The following is a 19,359-nucleotide window of genomic DNA, read 5'->3' as shown; positions in this document are numbered from 1 at the left end:
AATCTGGCAGGCCATCAGAAGATCCACGCGTCACCAGATCTACCAGATCATTATTATTATTGTATTTATTGAGCGCGGACCTAGCTTCGAGAAGCAATGGAGCGCTTTACTGAGATCTACAACAATACAGATGCATAACAGAGTGCTTTTCAGAGGTAACAACACAACAGATATTCAGTGGTGGTGGGATGCAGAGGGGCACGGAGAAGGGGTGGAGGGGAGGAGAGGGGCTGGCGGCATCTAGCGGATTGTATTCTTTTCTAAAGAACATAGTTTTACGAACAAAAAATGCCCTGAAAATGTCAATTTACATTATTTAAAAATAAATCAATTGTTTGAGCGTCTGGGATGGTTTGGGATAGATGCAAACAAGTCTAAATCGACATCACAGAGCTATGAATATAAAGGTTAGGTTGCCAGTAAAAGAGAAAAAGCAAAAAGCTTCATCTGCTATTACAATTTGGCAGTCAAATTAGAGGGTTAGCCCCACTACCTTGACCAAATCACAGTATGAAAATCCAACACGCTTGTAAAACTGGGGGTGGGGGGTTCAAAAGACTGGTGCAGACCCCCTGGAATTCCTCCTCTCCCATATCCACTTCATCCCTCTTTCAAATCCGGAAGAGCCCCTCCATGGCTACCTCAACTCACCACTCTACTACTACTTGCTTTCTAAACCAGGAAGCAGGCCATGCAGTACCCCATTACCCCTGCCCTAGCATTAGCCATTCATCTTTACACCCACACACATCCTTGATCAGGTGAAATTAAGTACAAACTCTCCTGCTGTGATCAAACCTGGTTACTGGTTACATCAGTGTGTCTCTCCCTAGACCGCGGGATGCTTCCACACCCACGCCCCAAACTAAACAGTGCCTGCACGTTGAATTACTTGCATAGTGTTTCATTTCAGCACAGAAAAAAACAAACTGGATATGCTTTTTTGTTTAGAATTCAAGAGATATAGCCATACCTATATTTGATTAAATTGTGTGAAGGACTACTTTTGGTAGTAGGAAATTCATCAATACAGCCTGATCCTGCCCCAGGCACTTTGAACCTCCAGGGATATAATTAGTGGAACCCGGACCACAGATGTGATCCATATGGTTTCCCTTGAAGGCCCAGATGATCCCTAAACGCACAGCTTTTTAGTGAAGTCATGTTTGTGTCTTCAGCACTCACAAAATCCTTTGGGGCCACGCTCCTCCTACAGGAGCCAGCACGGAACCGATGGCTTGGCATTTGCTGGCTACGGGTCTGATGGGATGGCTAGGGTCTCCGTGTGGGATAGCCTATCAACCCACCTATGACATTCATTCTTGCCTTCTGCCTGCTTTTGTGATACTTCAAATATACCTATTATGTGTTACTTATTGGAGGAGTTTGTTAAGTGTTGGCCATGATGTTTCTGCATTTTCAATCCTAAACAGCACCCCCTGTGCGTTTGGGGCCAGTGGAATGAGGTTCCAATTGCAGTGAGTAAAAACTATTGTTATGATTGAAGGGCTTTCAAGAGTTTACCCTAATCACAGCTTTAAGAAATCCTATAATAAAAGTATAACAAAGAACTCCTAAATTAGAAAATGAAATGGTGGCGTACTTGGAAAAAAGGAGATGTTCCACAAATCATTAAATGTAAAAAAGATTGATTATTTCCTCAAGCAACTGAGCAAACTATTATCAAAGATCTTCAATGATAAGTTGCAAATCGATACAGAATTCATGATAATGAGATGGGATAGGCCAATAAGGAAGTGTGGACTTATTTGATTATCAATGTATGACATAATTTAAAAAAGTGTATGAGATAGACACCGTGATGCTGACTTCATATTCAAGGAAGGAAGGCTAGGGCTTATATGACTTACACAGTGTAGGTCTCAGGGTTTAATAATAATAAAATATTAATGCTAATACTCATAGTTGTCAACTGAAAAGGAATCATCATTTAAATAGTGTTTTCGTCATATAATATCTCTACCAGGGAATGCGCATAACCAATACTAAATAAAGGCATGAGAGCATTCTTTCCAGTGGTGGCCGGTCAACTGATAAACAGGTGGCGCATAACTGTCCTTTCTGAATAGGCCCGACTGTCCAATTGACTGAACATTTTTAAATAATGGGTCAAAATATCCTATTTTGCTGTGTAAACTAGTAAAACATGAAGTCTGCATGGGCAGCCTGTGCAGATACACAGGGCCCCACACCGAAGCAGGCTCAGCAAGCTGTAGCTGTCCCCTGAGTACTAACGTGCCTCAAAAGTGTAGCCTGGTGGAGGGGATTCTCCCCACTGTGAGGGTCTTCTTTCCCCGTTGCCCTCCACGAGACCCTGCTGACAACTCCTCTCCCACCCCCTCCCACAACTGTGTCCTTGCAAATACATAAATACGAGCGGAAGTTGATGATTCACTGGCTTACCCATTGTGTCTGACAACACCCTCAAAAGTTTAAACATTTTCAGGATAAGAACTGCCTTTGACAGGTGCAGTTTTCTAATGAAAGCTCACACAAAGCTCAAGTTAGCTATGCGAATATGTGCCTTCTTTCAAGACAATTAAAATGTTTCATACAAAAATCATTGTGTTGTATCGTGCCTGAGTGTGTTTGTAATTGAGTCTGCCTAGTCTGGTCATTTGCTCAGTGATGTCATGCAAGCATCAATTGGAATGTTGATGTATGAGTGTGAGAATGATGTGGCGAGTGTTCTGTAACTGGTCAGTTGGTCCCTCCCTCCCTGGGTGATGGGTGCCGGTGATTTGTTGTCTTATACTTGATGTCTTGTCCTGAAATATGTAACTTAAGGAACAGAAGTAAACCTATTAAGAAGCTACTTAAAGAAGCTTGGAGTGTGTCTTTTTACTACAGTTTAACTACCTTGCTTATTTCAACGTGCTTATTTGACACATAAAGACACATAAAAAGAGCATTTAATGTTTGTATGCAACTTATCATATATGCAGCATGCATGTGTGAAACAATGGGTACAACCAGGTTAACTGATCCCACAGTATATTTTGTTGTATGTCATTGAGTTATGAAAGTACATTTCCCAAACTCAAATTAAATGTTTACCCTCACACTGCTTTGCCTTCTGGAACTGGTTGTCTTCATACCTGCCTAACCTCTTGATTTATCCCAAAGACTCTGGGTTTTATGCTCTTCTACAAGTCTCTGCGGAAGAACATGAAGTCTCTGGGTTTACCGGCCGTCCATAAGGAGGAGTTTCATTTTGATTCATGCGGGCAGCAAAACAGCATTTCCTTCCAGAAAGGAGGTGAGGGTGTGGGTCTGATCTTGCCTAAAGACAGTCATCCCTCTTGCATTCTATTTCGTGGACGATGACCTTTATCACCTTGATCAACATGTGACTGTGTACGTGAGGTCAGGGCATGCACAAACCTGATCAGTCTTCATTTTACACAAAACACCTTGTGTGGGTGTGGCCTTGCGAACATGTGCGCGTGGCCTAGCCAACGTGTGGCCTTGCCAACGTGTGGCCAGGGTATTCCGGTAACGTAGATCTGCGGGTTTTTCATTTTGAAATGTAGGCAGGTAGGGTTGTCTTCCATTGAAGATAGATAAAGCAAAGCTACAAGTGTTTTTTTTTTTTGCTTAACATCTGGATTTATATGTTTGCTAGAGAGGTGTGTTATGATTTACAAAGTTTGCAAACCAATCCTGTGAACCAGAGTAATATTTAAGTCTAAACAATACATATGTCTACCACATAGGCCTGAGAACATGTGTTGTCACGATATTAAGTTTCTGATTGGTCTCAATTCCCAGCTACACCACTTTACCTAATTGTGGGATCCCGGTAAATCATTTTAACTCACTGCATCTCATCTGTCACAAATAGAAGCCCCTAGAGGTGATTTTGTTCACACTGTATGCTATTCAAAGAGCCCCACTCATTGTATTCCTCCATATATTATAATAACAACGACCATTCAAGTATTGCACATCACAATTTATTTGTCTTGTCTCTTGGTTTATTCATAGTGAATTCTAATAATGTATATTCTCATAATCCACTTTGATTATCCTATGTGAGGTAATCTTCTGTGATGTCAATATGCATGCAAAATAAGGGGGCCCAAGCATCTTTTGAGGCACAGGACCTCACACATCCTAGAACCGGCCTTGAGTTGCTCATCCTGCTGCAGTGCTCCTGCTCATATCAAGGTTTTGACGGTTTGTGGAATTCAGATTAAAGCAGATGCCTGCAACAGGCACATTAACCTACGACAGTGACAGTTTAAAAAAGCTAATTTTCCAAATTTCCACAGTTTTCAGTGGACATCAAAGGGAACCCTTACATGCAAAAAATGTCATTAAGGTATTTTTACTGTGGAGCAAGCAATGGTGGATTGAGCAAAATGTCACAGGATGGAAGCCACGCGATTAAGCCATTACATTTTTTGTATTTATTTATTTATTGTGTGACAGGATTAAAACTTTACACGCATACATTTAAATTATCACGTCATATAAAAAAAGAGTCATTTAAACCATTTCTTATACTCTTTAAAAAAAGGAAAAAAAATGGATAGTGAAAAAGAAAACAAGCACATTAAAACATCAAAATAAATGAAACTACAAAATTAAGATTTTGTTTTAAAAAATTCATCACTGCAATCAAGAGTTGATCACTAGGTTCCGATAGTAAAGACCACCAAAAAAATGAATATGAAAAAAATGACCTGTTCTGAAGTAAAGTTCAAACATTACCAACCAATGGTCAGAAAGTGCTGTGCATTCGATGAGTAAATATTTTACAGTTTCTCTCGACATCGTACAAAAGCGACAAAGGCGATCAGCCTTAGGCAATCTATTACGAGCACCCAAAACATCCTTCATTAACAGAAGGTTTAACTTCAACCGTAACCAAAAATCTCCACATTTTTTTGAGGGGTGTCTAATCAAGCATTTTTGCAATGAATTATAAGGTTGTATGTCTTTCACAGAGTGCTGAAAAATTTGGTAGGATTCTAAACGAGATCTATTGGCAATCTAATAATTTGCATATATTTTATTTTTAACCTTAACAGCAGTATATTACAGATCTTCCAATGATAGGTAATTGAGCTCATGGATGATCAAAGAACCATTAATCCCATTGATTTAAAATCATGCAATCACTCCGAATAACACAGAAATTAAGATGTTCAAAAAGAGTGCCCACTGGGGGATATAGGATGCTTCTTAGTAACTGTTCTCTTTGCCAGGAGACCATAGCCTCCAAGGAGACAATGCCCAAGATGTGACACACAGCAGCGCAAGGGGAAGTGATAGAACATGCTTCCAAATTATTGATTCTACTTTGAACCAAAGCAAACCCTCCTCACGTACCTGGGCCCCGTAGATCAACCTAGACACCACCATTTGGTTGTACATTTTAAGGAACGGAGCAAGAGAAAACCGCCAATACTTTTTATCAAACACCCTAAGTTCATTTGTGGCCGAAATAGTATTTATTTTAAGGGTCTGATTTGCCACACTGTGCTGTATTATCTTTAAACACTTTACCCAAGTATTTAAATTCGGACACCTCCTCTATTCTTTGGGCATCGATGTACCAGCAAAAAATGGCCCTTCCAGATAGTGGCCAATGGACGCCAATTTCAGGGAGTTAGCCAGAATATTTCCAAGAGCAGCTCCTATACCAAAGATGTGAAGATTAAATAAAAATGGCGCTAGCACACAGCCTTGACAGTGGCCACGTACCACATAGATCCACTCCGTAAAGTTGACCCTTTGGTCCAATCTAACCTTCACTTGAATATCAGAATGGAGTCATTACAAAATACTATCCAAATATTCAGGGCAAACCCAAGCCCTCCCCATCTTCCATAAGGCCAGATGCAAGCTACGCTTAGGCTCGAAGCCTCGTTTGGTCAACAGCCAGATCAGAAAACAATTTAAAGATGCACTGGTACCCTTTCTAAAACCTGATTGGTTAATATCCAATTTTCCAGACTTCTCAGCCAAGCGTTCAAGAGCCTGCAATAAAAATCTGTGAAAAGATCTTATAAGAAGTGTCCAGAAGGGAGATATGGTGGTAATTTGCAGGGTCCACCCTATCCCCCTTTTGAAGATCACTACAACTATTGCCTTGTTCCAAGTTGGAGGAAACTGCTGGTTCACCAAGCTATTCCCATACAGTTGCAACAGCACCTCAGCCCATAGAAAAGAAGCCAATTTTAGAGTTACATTCATAAGCCCATCAGGTCCTGGGGCATTAGAATTTTTCGCCCTCTTGATGGCCAACAAAATCCCTTCAATATATATATCCAAGGTCTCTCATGAACACAGGGCCCAGGGTACAGACCTGCTATCCAAGTTGGCAACCATTGCAGAGTCCGATGAGGCATACACATTTCTGAAATAATCTTCCCATTGAGTCCCAGATATTGGTTGTATTTGGAAAGATATTTGAGCAGATGGCCCTCTGATTAGACTCCAGAATTTCGAGAGATTTTTTGATCGTAAAGCAGACAACATACTTTCAGCATCCTTTTGAAATAAAAGATGCCTGTGGTTTTTAAGCCAATCTCTGTAGGTTTGTGTTAATGTCCTTATTGTTACAAACGCTGCAGGCCCCAGATTTCTTTGCTATTCTAATGTCCCTTCTTAGTGTTCATTTTTTCAGACTCACATCAACATTACATTTATGAGTTAAGTCCAGACATTATGAATGTTTGGTTAGCATTTTTAGTGGTAGCAACCTGTGCAATGTGTTCTCAAAATGCAGTCCAAAGATATTAGGGGGCATGTAGAAGAATACCCCTTCAGATAAATTTTGTTCCACTTTAACATTAAAGCGGTTCACTAATTTGGGCCGCCTCAAAATTGTGTGGTGTCTAGGTCTAACTTCCATGGGGGAAATGGAGTGTTTAATTTGTCCAACCATATTAATCCCTGCCAGAACCAACAGCAGCTGTGAGCGATCGCTCCCTGGGCTACCTGTCATCTCTAACACATGAAAACTAGTAAACATGTGATTTGAGGTGAACACATAATCCAGAGTTGAGCTAAGGGTCCCATTCGACAAGGTGTATTTGGGCGGGGTATCCCCCTCAATGCTACCATTGAGAGGATACAAATCACACATTTCCAAAAAAGGAGCAAGCCAATGTCCCCTATCTCTAGCGTTAAATGAACATTGCCTACCATTCCCTGATTATACTATGAAGCATCCAATATAACAACCCCGCTTTTCTAGAGGCACAGTGCGGTTTGATGGATTTGATAATTACAGACAAACAATCTTCCAAACATTACGATACAGGGTTAAAATAAACATTTAGCAGAATCAGACATTTCCAGGAAAGATCAACACAATCTCACCAAGCAATCTTCATGCCCAAAATATCCTTGCAGCCCAAAAAAAGATTTTCTGGCCTGGCGACCTATGAAACGCGCTGAGTAAGCCACCAAAAGGTCTTCCACTTTGCCATTTTAGAACGTGCTCATGTAAAACAAAAAAACGATCATGAACCCGAGTGTCTCGTAAACAGATCAGATCGGTCTCTTCCCAAATCTCACTGTTGGGGCAGAGGTAGTGGAACCCATGCGTGTTCCACGAGAGCAATCTGATGCACGCATTTAATTTAGGCCCCTAACTTGCCAGTTTATGTTCATGAATGGATTTAATTACATGGGCCCAGTCATAAGACACCAAATGCTTTTCCTGATGAATCGACCCTGCACCAGTTGCTCTAGTGGGGCCCAATTTAAAATTAATAAGCAGGGTTTCACATGGATTAGGCGCTGATCCACCACCTTGTATTTCACTCTGTACATTGGGTAATCAATCTTCAAATTCTTCAGATAACAAATAACTCATGTTACACAAACAATCTGACTCTGCCATAACCAACTTTTTGATCAGTTGAGAGTAGAACCCCACTTTCACCACATCTACCCGTCTATGCTCCAACAATAATATTCTTGCAATGTCTCTCGGTGTTAGTGATTGTAAGGACGGCATTTCTTTGAACAATGCCAGGATATATTGACGATTTAATGGGTACAAGCCATTAACCTTAAATACACGTTTAAGTGAAATATAGGTCAAGTCTTCCCCCAAATTCAGTCCAGACCCCGCCTGAATTAATGGTACATTTCCTTCATCTACTTCCCCTTTCAATGGAACATTCACGATTGACACCCTGATTGAACCTTTGGGTGCCCGGGATTTTGATTTGGCAGGGTGGACGGACCAGCCCCTCCCAAGGCTCTAAGCCTCCTTTCTTCCACAGTATACCTGGGTGATACCTCTATATCTGCCTTGGGCATGTAAACAAATGGCAGAAAATTAGAAGCTGATGGCTTAGTACCACGGAGACTTGAGCCAATCCTGATATAGAGGGATGGCAAATAGCTCTCTCTGAGCTTACAGCAGAACTTAAATTGGAGATAGTGGGTTCATGTACCATACCTGAAGTCAAATCAATATCATATTCTTCAGATTCCACCCAATAGGTGGAAAGTACTCAGAGATTTAATAGGTTTTTAGAGATGGTTTTATCCTTTCGCTGTAATTAAACCTTTAGATTTAGTCTGAGGTTTTAGAATTTTGGTCTGTTTAGAAATACATGGATTTGGTAAAATTGTACATGGGCGCCTCTTACATAAAGACTCTGTCTTTGGGGTCAAAGGAGAATTCATAACAATTGAATGAGAATTAGGCAAACCTGATAAGGCATTGCCCTCTGGAAACACTTCAATCTGTGCCTTAATAGAGTGTAAGAACTTTAGGGATCCTTTTTTATTCTGCCCAGGCAAGAAACCTAGTCTTTTAGCATTTTTGGTTTTCTTTTTCTTTTTTTTAGGGCCATCAACTATGGGAGGCGGTAACTCTGTGCTGGGACCAGCTCAGCAGTGGGTACTGCCACCCCGGGTATAATACCCAAGGGAACCGTTGCGATAACATCAACTGTGGAGCTCTTAGCATCACCAGTGATTGTCGAGGAAACAACAGAGAATACCGGGGATAGAGATTTTGGTAACTTCAACAACGCCTTAGACACAACCCTGACTAAGGGCGGTTCAGAAACCAACGTTTGAGAAGTTGTGGAAATAAGATCAACAGTGCAATGAGCGTCCACATGACGTTTACTACCGTTAGCATGTTAAATACCCTACGCCATAATAAAACCCTCAATAAAATTCATTTTTGCAGACAAATCATTTAAAATTAAGTGAACCTGACGAAGTTCATAAAGGCTCTCATCATGGCCTCTGTCCATAGTGTCCAGGATCCTAGAAAGCACTCGGAAGGAAAAAGCATCTCTTGTAAGCTCCTCCTGGCGCAAGTGTTGATCATGAATGTGCATTGATTCCAAAGTCTGCTTGTCATCGGCTGAGGTAGTCGAAAAATGCTTTACGGGGGATGAACATTGCGATGCGATGGGTCCTGGTTGATTGAAATACAGTTGTGGCTCTATTTGATCAAGGATGGCAACAGATCCTTCCCCCTGTGCAAGTGGCTCAAACGCCGATTTCCCAGTGGATTTACACAAAAGGACCTCCTCCATCACTTTGTCAGGAGTACAAGGGGAGGCGGTCTGCGATACAGATAGGAGGGTCCCCAGGGACAAACAAACAAATCGAAAACGTCCAATACAACATTGGACTCAGCGCAAGCCAAAAGGTCTTCTGAGTTCACATGATTCAGAGAACACAAGTTCTCAAGACAGCCTTTCGAAATTCCAATACAAGATGAGATTGCAGCAATGAGTCCAGTCACTTTCCCTGCTATTGGTGAGTGCTCAGAGTTTCTTATCAGAGTTGATAGCCCAAGAGTGCTCCTAGTGGAAGCACTCGGTGTTGCCTTTGCAAGTATAACATGCTAAATAGTTGGAACAGGAACAACACCGTTTTCAAGAGACACCTCTAGTTACTCCACCTCCTGACCTAGGAAACGTTTTCCACTCTGTAGCCCATGCATATTAATGCCACTGATAAGGATGATAGAGTTTTACTGGCTCACGTAGTAGAAAGTAGATTTGCCCGAGAGGACCAAAAAACAAGTGGCCGCCTGCAAGCCTGGCCTCACAGGAACACACAGCACACACCGCACAATCCGCGTGTGAAGTAGTTTTTAAAGGCTGCAAGTGTAGAAAGCATAGAAAGACTGCAGTTAGTGTAGGAAGACTCCGGGATATGAAAAAACAATGGCTCTGCCTTCTCTGCAGAAACACACAGTGCACACCGCATGCTCTGTGTAGGAAGTCGTTTTTAAAGGCTAGAGACATAGAAAGCGTAGAAAGACTGCAGTTAGCATAGGAAGACACCAGGATCTGAAAAAACAACATCTCTACCTTCTCTGCGGAAACAGACAGCGCGCTCCGCGTAGGAAGTAGTCTTTAAAGGCTACAGGCGTAGAAAGCATAGAAAGACTGCAGTTAGTGTAGGAAGACTCCGGGATGTGAAAGAACAATGTCTCTGCCTTCTCTGCAGAAACACACGACGCATTAAAGCGACATCAAAAGGCATGTCAAAGAACCATAACAAAGCATGGTCAGTCAGGACACTGCAGAGCACACACATGTCTTGATTGTAGTCAGGGGCACTCTCAGGTGGAGGAAGGCTGAGACCTGTGGCGATCGCCCAATGCACACATTTGGTAGAGTGGCCCTTAAGTGGCCCTCTCTGGCCTGCCTCGTCAAGACCTCCTGAGTTCCTCAGTGCCTAGTGGAACAAGAAATGCTCATTTTCGCTTCCTTAACAATCTAAACCAACTTCCTCCTGTTAAAGGCCCGCTATTAGCTGAACCGCTTTTCGTATGCGGCTCCACCTGCCACAACCCTTCTCCCTCCATTTCCCCTGCTCAGAACCCTGGAGGCACCATGACAAACCTATGATAATTTCTCCCTCATCGTATTTTTCCATCCTCTTCCTACTTCTTAGCGGCACGACACAGTTAATTAAGTTGACCCCCTCAGCTTATTCGGTTTCCAAAGCTTTCCCGCAACCCCCACAGTCACTGCACAGCAATTGCGCAGGTGATTGTGGGGCATGGTAGGGACCATCACCTGCTCTCTTCTGTCCCTTTATAAAATGCCCTGAAAATCAACTAAGCAATCAGATGTCTCACATTATTAAAATGTAAGCAAAGCATGCCATTGCTTTGTTAAGTTTACAATTTAGTCTGTTTCCCGTTGTGTGTTCAATGTGTGGACGGCTAAAAGCCATTCACCCCTTCATCTACCGACCACCACTATGTGTTTCAAGGATGCATGTCAATTGCTCGAATTTAGCTGGTCTCATTTTTTTTAAAGCACACAATCTTTTTGTCATTTAGTTTTACCAGAGCATACGCACAGAGATCCCTCACACCTTCAGCCACTGTCCCTATCCGCCTCCTAACCCAGCACTATCGCCTGACCGCAATTCACTATCTATATTTTGGTGGCAAAAAAAGCGGCAAGAAAGTTTGAGCCAAAATATTCCATCAGTTGGGGGTCGAGCAATAGACCCAATGCAATGTTTCTATTTATGAGCATAACTGGACACTATTTGCATGTGTAAATGCTTGTTTTGTCAATACAACAGTGTAAGGAAGTTATTAATGACTTTGGCCCTCATTACCAGTCTGCCCGTTTCCCACTGGTAAATCTATCTGGATACCGGCAAATGGAACTACTGTTACCGGCGCCTAATATGCTGGAATTACTGCCATATTACAGGTGCAGGCAATGGACAGTACACCCCGTTTCGGCGCCACCGGTTCGGCATGGGACGATTCACCGTGGCCACTTCGGCACGGCAAGTTCGGCGCTGGGATGTTTTGGTGCGGGGATGTTTTGGCGCGCCAGCGCCAAACCGGGCGCGCCAAATCGCCCCGCGCCAATCGGCCGCACCAAATCGTCCTGCACCGGCCCAGGGAGGGGTAGCAGAGCTGGGATGGATAGGAGGGCAGATAAATCCATGCCCCGTTTCTTCTCGATGCCGCAGAAGCCTTGTACGAGTGAGGAAAAAAAACAATCTTATTCTCCCAGCGTCTCTGGGGATGCAAACCTGTAAATTACTTGTGACAAGAGAAGTTTAAACGTAACAGATCTTTACAGGTTTAGGGGACCTATCAATCAGTCGGGTGACCTGGTTCTATGCATACAATAATGTATAGAAGTTTGTAACCCTCGCACCTAAGTGCTATGAGTAACATTAAAAAGTTAATAAAATAAAAAAATGAATGGTGTCAGGAAGCCTGGCCTGCCGCGGCCCCATCCTTGGTCATTTCTGTGCGGCCAGTTTGCGGCCAGGCCAGTTCTGCACGAGGCCAGTTCGGTGCGAGGCCAGTTTGGCGCAGGTTCTTTGCGGCCAGTTCGGCGCGGGCTGCTGCGCAGAACCGGCTCCTGCGCCAAACCGGGCGTACCAAATCGTCCTGCGTCGAATCGGCCACGCCAAATCGTCCTGCTCCGGCAACGGAAGGTTAATCGCCTTTCCATGGAGTCCATAGGACCTCATGTGGGTATTGCAGGTATTACTGGGACCGGTAACACCGGTCCCAGTAATACCGGCTGTTTTTTGCCAATGGTGTGAGTTACCTCCAGCTCTAGGCTGAAGGTAAATTAGGCCACCCCACAAGTCTGCCGGTCCAGAAAAGTGCCGGCAAACAAAATTCTAGACACGTCAATTCCGGACCGGCAAACTGATAATGAGGTCCGTTAAAGGTTAATCAGTTACACAATGGTAATGAGAATGGGTTCCAAGATTTTGTGGGGGAAGGCCGGTATCAATTTTGCTGTCAAATAAAAAAGCCTATTGGGTGGACAGGGGTAGAGGTTTCTCTTGCGATAAGTGCAGAGATTCCAAAGCCCTCTAGAGCCTTGCATCGATATAGCACTGTCGTCTGCCAAAAAATGTGTATGGGTGAGACTCTGACAAGGGGGTCTGATGAAACTCTTGACAACCCATTGGGTTGCTAACACACTAGTGGCCACTCCACTGCACTGTTGTGAGGATGAGCACAGATGTTAGCTTTTGTCCATATATTCCTGTTGTGAAGCAGTATTTGGGGATCTTTACTCCACAAGCATCTTCTCTTGGATCGTAACCACAACCTTGGTTCACATTAGGTTGCTTCCAGAGGGATTTAGTCGGTAAGCAATTAAAGCAGTGGGTCTGGTGTTTTAATGATAAACCCCCAATGAAGTTGAGCATGCAACCCTGCAAGTAATTGGTGCCTCTATTTGGTGTGACTGGCGCTTTAGCTTCTCATCTATTGTGCAATTATATTGTCCACAAGGCCATCCTGCGTCCGTTTCATTCCCCAATCCAAGGCACATATCACATGTATGTGGAAAGCCGTATTCTGGACCTGCCCATTCCATTTCTCTGATTATTATCAATCATCATGCTGCAAGTGAAAATAGAAGGGCAGGTCATTTTAAAACGTGTCAAGCACCAATTCTTGGGATGACTGATGTACTGCCCCTCCACTTGCAACCTTGATCAATGGAGCAGCGTCTGTCCTCCAGAGGGTCACCCGCTGTCGATAGAAAGCTAATGAGTGGCATCAAAGGCCGATGCGGATTCCAAACTGAGTAATCTGACAACCTACACTATTTCACATCTCTCTTTGGTCCAGGAACAAGGGCACAAGAATAATTAGAAGAAACATATAAAAAATACTATTTAATAAATTATAATTTCAAATGAAAACACCTGGGCAAATAATACGACCTATGAATTCCTATCCAATGACAACAATACATGTATTCAGTCGACCTTTCAGGGACGCATGCTTTCATGATTGCTTCAGAAAAATATCGATTATATTCTGTATAGTATAATATATCATTAATAATGCGTTCCACGTGCTATAAAGCGGGATGGGGGGTAATGACCCGGCAGTCCAAATTAAAGGCCCAAGCAGATGAGGGCGTTTAACGATGGCATCATGCCGTTACCCCCTGGTATAACCCGTGGAATGGGTAACTAACGCTATTAGCACCCCGGGTTACCAAAGCGGTAAGCGGGGGTGTTAAAAATAAAGTGTATTTTCATTCAATAAATGAAAATACTGTGCCAAGATGGCCACCATGGTTGTGGAAGGCGAGACTCCGTCCGAGCCCCTCTTCCATTTCCATGATGCCTGGAAATGCGGAATGCGGGGAAGCTGCTGCAGCGGCGGGCAGGGGTGCTGCCACAATCAGGTAAGTGGGGCTGGGGGGATTGGTATTAGTAAAAAAAAAGAAGGGGAAAAAGGGTGGGTGGGTGTTGAGGAGATGGCATAGCAGGGAGGGGGAAGCAGCCATTTGGTCCCATGGAATGCAGGCTGAGATTGGGAATACCAGCCGAAGAACCAAGGAACCTGATTGACTGCCCCCCCCCCCCGTCCCGCCCCGCCCCAGGAGCTAATTGTAAAAGAAGCCATTTTGTTAAGATGCTTGCAAAATTGCCCTCCTCTTTCTTATTCAGCCTAGCACACAGTATAAATGGGTTAGCATTAAAGTGTCAAGATCATCTGTTGCGCTGTGTTTAACAGTTACAGGCCATTGCCCAACAACAAGCGTTTGTTTGTGTGGTGTAAGTTTTGGACAGGTCTTTTTCCTTCTTCATGCCAGTACTATGAATACAATCCAAAAAGCATAAAAGAAAAACAGGTTCATGTTCCCATGGCGAATAACATTAAAAGGATGTGTTGTACAAACAAATTCATCACATGATTCTTGGAAAATTAACAAGATGCAATGAATTTAGGGTGTGGTTGAACAGAGAACTATGACTAAACAGGAAATAAAAGCTGCTTGTCTGCGTGGCCTGCAAGATTCCCTTTTTTTTTGTGCTGCTTCTGTGTTTGGGGGACTGTCCATTTTAATTAAGCCTCCGGTTTAGTCTGCTTTCCCCATTTGCTTCTGCTCCGTTAGCTCCATTTACTGGTACATTCAACTCAGCATTCCAGAGTTATGAGCAACAGAAAGGAGGCTGTCTCATGCGCTGGGCCGGCATGACACAGATTCTGACAACAACACTGGGCCCTGTTTGAACAGAACTGCATGCTGGGAGAACAACGGGCGTTTATCCAGAGACAAAAGGTCAGATTAGAATTTCCACACGACGGCATAACACCGGATCAAGCAGTCTGCATACTTTTAAATCAAAGCAAGCAACAAGTCAAGGATAGGTAGAACCGCGCAAAAGTCGACATTTGCTGTTGTTGCTAACTACAGGAAGGCTAATTCAAAAAATGAATTAACTAAACTTGCGACGATAGCCGAGGTTATAGTTTAGATGCTGTTCTGATGAAAGCAGAAACCGTATACTAATGTTTTCTTTCAACAAAAAAGTCCCTTTGACTTTTTTTATTAATTTTGAAATTACTATAAAGCTCTTTTCTTGGCAAACTGTGAATGCACCTGACTTTAACTTGTAAAATATAATATAACGACCTGCCTTTTGCATGTCCTACTATATTTCTATAATTTTTCTGTCAAGGAGGGAGCGATTGCCCTCTTTCCTGGATCCATTCTCCTTAATAGTCATTAATGTACTCAGCGTCAGTATCCATGTACCAGTCCTTCCAAACACACCAACGCCAGCACAGCGGGGCCATAGCGAAAGGGACATATCCTGAGGGGATGAGGGTCACATGGCAAATAAACGACGCATCAAAAACATTTTACACAAAAACAAATGGGCTTCAAACCACAAAACTACGCCAGACACTGTTATAGCGGAATCATACAGTATGCAAATGTAATCAAAGCGGTCGAGAAAAACGAAACAATTATGACTATGGTTCTGTTTTGAACTTCATGTGAAATAAGTAACGTGTCATTCCGTAATTCAATGACATTTCTCGTATTTGCTCTATATTGTCTACAATAATAATGTGTTAATCATATAATTCGTTCACCAAAGCGCTGAACAGTTACATACATGTACCTACCAGCAACCTCCTAATGAGGGCCTAATTCTTTTAGATACAGAGATGGGTGGAAAACAATGTCTGGAATTGAATTTATTGAACTGAATTGATAATTTATTTATATCGTGCTAATACACAAGTGTTTCAGAGCGTGACAAGGCAAGGGAGGGGGACAGGGGAGAACAAAACAATGATTTTACTAGGCCCAGTGATATTGAGAACGCGCAAGTGCATGGGGGAGGGGGAAAGGAAAAGTGCAAGGAAGGGGGAGAAATGCAAAGTGCGGAGCAAAAGGAGAACAGAATAAATAATAATAAATAAATAAAGACAACAAAAGTGGTAGTGCAGCCAGCAAGTGGCAAGTGCTGAGTTTAAGGCAGCAGACATGGTAGGTCAGATAAGTGCAGGAAAAAAGGGAGGGGACTGTATGGGTACAGATACAGAGCCCAGTGCAAGGGGTGGCCCGGAGGCAGTGTGGGATGGTGGCAGGGTGAGCAGAAACCTGGGCCGGAGGACAGAGGGTGGTCAGGTGCACGGTGCCAGGAGAGAAACACATCAGCAGGGGAGGGGGGGCAAAGGAAGAAGCAAAGAGGAAGGTCTTGAGGTGCTTCTGGAACCAGAGATGGTTCTCCTCAACTTTTAGTGTGGCAGGGAGGCTGTACCAGAAGGAGGCCCCAGCCGAAGAAAGAGATCTACCCCCAGCTTGTTTCTTTGAAAAACGACTTACCCTGGGGGAGTTAGAGGTGGAGGAGCGAAGAGCTCGAGAGGGGAGGTATTTGAGGAGGGATAGCTGAAGGTATTTTGGACCCAGGCCCCAGAAAGCCTTGTGGACAATGCAGAGGGTTTTGAATTTAATCCTTGCATCCACTGGAAGCCAATGGAGAGATTTCACAGCTGGAGAGATACGATCCCAGGGCTTGAGACCAAGGACTGGTCTCTCAGTCCTGTTCTAGATTAGTTGCAGAGGGCAGAGAGTAGAGGTAGGTAGGTTTAGAAATAAGCTTTTACAATAATCCAACCTAGAGAGAACCAGAGCTTGAGAGACTGTGAGCTTCTGGGGCAAGGAGAGGAAGGGCAGAGTACCTCTGAGGAGGTGCAGTAGGAAGTTTGACTTTTTAGAGACATCAGAGATGTGGACAGAGAAGGAAAGTGTGTATTCAAAGATGACCTTGAGGTTCTTGGCCTCGCAGGTGGGATTAGGAGGAGGGCCAAGGGAGGCCGGCCAGAGAGTGAGGGGAAAGGATAGAGAAGGTGTGCGATGAGGAGGATCTTAGTCTTGCTGGCATTCAGACAAAGATCATTGGCGGAACCCAATCTTGAATGGTAGTAAGGCAATCAGAGATGAGAGAGGGAGAGGAGGTCACTGAGGGCAGCCTGAAAATGAGTTGGGTGTTGTCAGCGTAGCACTGGAAATGTGAGCAGAAAATGGCAATGCAGTGGGCGAGAGTTGCCAGGTAATAGTTGAAAAGCCAGAGCGAGAGGTTAGACCCCTGGGGAACACACAGGTAGAGAGAAAGATAGATGAAAGGAAGGACCCAAGTTGGACCTGGGAGGGTCGATCAGAGAGGAAAGAGGTCAGCCAGGCCAGAGCCTGATCGGTGATACCCAGGTTATCACAGAGACGGTTGAGCAGGATGGTATGGTTGACCGTGTCAAAGGCAGAAGAGAGATCGAGTAGGATGAGGACAGAGGGAATGTTAGAGTCAAGGTTGGAGAGCAGATCTTGACGGATGTTCAGGAGAGCAGTTTCCATGCTTCTGGCAGCTCTGAAGCCAGACTGGTGGTCATGTAGACAGCTACAGAATCAGAATGAAGGTTAAGCTGGGAGATGGCCAGCTTTTTCAGGAGTTTGCCCAAAAGGGAGTAATGGAAATTGGTCGATAGTTATCCGGACAGGAAGGATCAGCTGTGGGTTTCTTGAGAAGAGGGTGCGCAAGGGAGTACTTCAGAAGGGAGGGGAAGGATCCTCAGGCAAAGGAATGGTTGCAAAAGTCAGCAAGTTCCGGAGCGAGGGTGTAAATGTGGACCTTGATGGTTTTAGAGGAACAGAGATGAACCTGTTTTGACTAGGCTTTCATAGATCGGACTTGTCTAGCAACCTCATCAGGGGAGAAAAGAGGAAAGGATGAGAAGGGGGTGGGGGATGGTTGAGGGAGTGTCAGCAAACACAGATGTAGAGGTGAGAGGAGGGGAAGGGGTGGAGAGGGTGGACAGGATGTCCTCGGTTTTTTTAGATAAAGTGAGAGGCAAGGGCATTGCAAAGAGCATGGGAGGCAACAGGAGTAGAGACTGCAGCAGGGTTGGCCAGCTCCTTGCAGATTTTCAAGAGTTTGGCCGAGTTGTTAGATGCCGCCGAGACACAGGCTTGAATGAGGACTCTCTTCTTGGTGAGGACAGAGAGTCGATGTTGCCTTTGGAGCAGGCGCCATGCCAGTCTGTCAGAGGATGAACAAGAAGCCCTCCATTTCCTCTCAGCCTCTCTACACATACATTTAAGTCTAGCTAGGTAGGAGTCAAACCACGAATTGTACTTGGCTTTGGACTTCAAGCGGATCCTCATGACAGGGGCAAGTGTATCAAGAGTATCAGAAATAGAAGAGTAGAGAAGTGATAGGGCTGTGTCCAGGTCTGAGTCAGAGGAGGAGGGGGGGAGAAGGTGGCAGCGAAAGCCTCAACTGACACACGCTTCATTGGCCAGATGTCTGCGAAGGTGGTGGCAGTGTCGGGGTAGGCTTGGCTTGGGGGGAAGAGAGTAAGAGATGAGAGGAGAGGAGGCAATGGTCACTCCAGGAGAGAGGAGTGGTCAGAGGGATCGAGGGGGGGCAGCCAAAGGAGATCAAGACATCAATTGTGTGAGCTGCAGAATGTGTCGGGCCAGAGGGGAAGATAGAGAGAGAGAGGGAATCGCAGAGGTTGCAAAAGAGCAAAGATGAGGGACAGGGAGAATCGAGATGGATGTTGAGGTCACCAAGAAAGAGGAGTTGAGTGATTAAGGCATGAAGGGAGGAGGAGAGGTCAGCCCACTGCGAGAGAAAAGAGGTGATTTGACCAGGGCGCCGAAAGAGAGTAGCAACAGTAAGAGAGTGGCTAGGAGAGATTGAGAGCCGGCAGACAAGGTATTGAATGAACTCCAATGGAGAACTTTAGATGAAGACAGGTTTTACTGGGTTCACAAGTCTTACAACATTTGAGAAGTAGGAAGAGGCCTCTAGCGAGGAGCAGGGAATGTGTCTTTAGTGAGGAACTGGGAAGTGCCTCAGTTAAGAAGCTGGGATGGGCTTCAGAAGAAGGATGACCACTAGAACTGCGATGGGCTTCAGGGCAGGGCCTTGGTGCAAAGATGAACCTTGGAGCTCTTGGAGCAGGAAAGGGTTTCACAGAAGAGATGGGACTACAGCAGGGTGGGCCCCAGGGCAGGATGGACCTTGGCACAGAGACTGACCATGCAGCAGGTCTAGGGCACTTGGGTG

General features: G+C 44.3%; 1 protein-coding gene across 1 annotated transcript in view; it reads right to left on the bottom strand.

Moving 5' to 3' along the window:
- Positions 1–19,359, bottom strand: part of CUBN (cubilin) — a 1,794,835-nt gene that overhangs the window by 881,656 nt on the left and 893,820 nt on the right. The window lies entirely within an intron of this gene.

This window comes from Ambystoma mexicanum, chromosome 2q (assembly GCF_040938575.1).
Source record: "Ambystoma mexicanum isolate Mex_15411 chromosome 2q, UKY_AmexF1_1, whole genome shotgun sequence".
Classification (NCBI taxonomy): Eukaryota; Metazoa; Chordata; class Amphibia; order Caudata; family Ambystomatidae; genus Ambystoma; species Ambystoma mexicanum.
Note: the sequence above shows the minus strand (reverse complement) of the source record. Positions and strands in the feature narration are given on the sequence as shown.